At 38.4% G+C, this 1,907-nt stretch overlaps 1 non-coding gene across 1 annotated transcript; it reads left to right on the forward strand.

Moving 5' to 3' along the window:
* The first annotated feature begins 1,404 nt into the window (after positions 1-1,404).
* LOC139869682 (small nucleolar RNA R71) lies at positions 1,405-1,511 on the forward strand. The gene has a single exon (XR_011766265.1). It is a non-coding gene; the product is annotated as a small nucleolar RNA R71 (small nucleolar RNA).
* The last annotated feature ends 396 nt before the right edge of the window (positions 1,512-1,907 follow it).

Genomic DNA, 1,907 nt, shown 5'->3' on the forward strand with positions numbered 1-1,907 from the left:
TTTGGCATTCCTTTAAGCACATCGGTTATTGGTAAGTTAACCGAGATGTTTTTCATCATTTCTTGAAACTTTTTGTATTAAGCCGCCAACTTGTCCTTCTTTAAATCTTTTGGATATGGCACCGGTCTCGTAATCTTTGAAGAATCATCACCCTCTTTCTTACCCGATTCATTGTTACCCGTACCCTCAGTTGAGTTGACATTTTCTTTACCCTTCTCCTTTCTAACCCCGGTTTATTCTTCAATAAAACTTGGTAGTGGTTCATGGGTTATAAAGGGTTGTGGATGGGGATCTTCAATCCCTTGAGTGGTTAAACAGCTTCGAGTGGTTATGGCATTAACATTTTCGGTTCGGTTTGAGTAATTAGGGTTTTGGTTGGTGCCTTCGATAGGAATTACTCTTGTGTTGTTGTTTTGTTGGTTTTGGTGTTGTTGACATTTATTGTTGTAATTGTTAATTAGGTTAACTTGAGCATTTGAAGGTAAGGTTCCTTGTGGTCTTTTGGCAACTTGATTTGAAAGTCTACCAACGGCACTCTCAAAGTTTTGAAATGAGGCTTGTTGGTTTTGTATTTGTTGCTTCAAGAGCTCGTTCTCTTTCATTAGGAAAGCTTCGATTGATTCTACCTTCTTGATGTAGTTTTGCATGATTTATTCTAGACTCTTCGAAGGTTGAGATTGTTGAATGTTTTGTTGAGGTTGTTGATTGTAACCTTAGTTATTTTGTGGATGTCTATAACTTTGGTTGTTTTGATAATTCGAATTGGCTTGGTTGTTATAAGGTTGATTGTTGTAAGGTTATTGGTTTTGGTATTGAAAGTTGTTGTTCCGGTTTTGGTTATAGTTGTTGTTGTAACCTTGGTTTTGGTTTTGGTTTGTGAATTCCGGTGGTGTATTGGTTTGGTTGTTGAATGACACTTGTTTTTGATTTGGATTGTAGCAGCTTTGGTTCGTTGTTCCCCCCCATTGGTAGTTTTGATTACTCACGTAGTTCACATGAGCATCCGAATTCATGTGAATGTCATCTTGATCAACATGATTGCATTGAGTAATTTGAGGACAATTCTTCGTGAGATGTGGACCCTCGCATCATTGACAACCTACTTGCATTGCAACTACCGCTTGTTGAACTTTTTTCAACTCTTTCCCAAATGTTTGAAATTGATTGTTCAAGCTTGCAAGTATCACTTGCCCATTATCACTCTCGTTATGTGCTACACTTTTCCTTGTCAAATCTCGCGGTGAAGGTGCCCATTCATATGTGTTAACCGAGATGTCTTCTAATAAGATTTCGGCCGCATTTGGTGATTTATACATAAATACCCCACCGGATGAAGAATCAAGATATTGCTTCGTCAAAGCATTACAACCCCGGTAAAATGTGTTGATGTACTCCTTCTTCGTCAAACCGTGTGGTGGGCAAGCCCTTAGTAGCTTCTTGAATCGTACCCATGCATCATACAAACTCTCATCACCCCGTTGGGTGAACCCATTAATCTCCATTCTAAGTCGCTCTACTTTTGACGGTGGGAAGAAGTGATTGATAAACTCATTGGTTAATTCTTGAAAAGACCTTATGGAATCGGATGGTAAACTTCACATCCAAGCTTTTGAGTCTCCTTGAAGTGTAAAGGGGAATGCCCTTAACTTAAAAGCGTCATCGGTGACATTTTTGGTTTTTTAAATATCACAAAGATCATTAAAGTGTTAGATATGTTCGAACGGATTCTCATCTATCAACCCATGGAAGTATATATCTTTGATCAACGTGAAAAAGTTACCATCAATCTTCCAATTATCCGGTTCAATTGGTGGTTTTGTAATAGCCGGTGCTATCAATGTTGGTGCTACCAATCTAGCGTTCCACATTGGTGTATCGTTCAGATCATTTAATAACTCTTGAACAAC

The sequence above is a fragment of the Rutidosis leptorrhynchoides genome, chromosome 9 (assembly GCF_046630445.1).
Source record: "Rutidosis leptorrhynchoides isolate AG116_Rl617_1_P2 chromosome 9, CSIRO_AGI_Rlap_v1, whole genome shotgun sequence".
In the NCBI taxonomy this organism is placed as follows: Eukaryota; Viridiplantae; Streptophyta; class Magnoliopsida; order Asterales; family Asteraceae; genus Rutidosis; species Rutidosis leptorrhynchoides.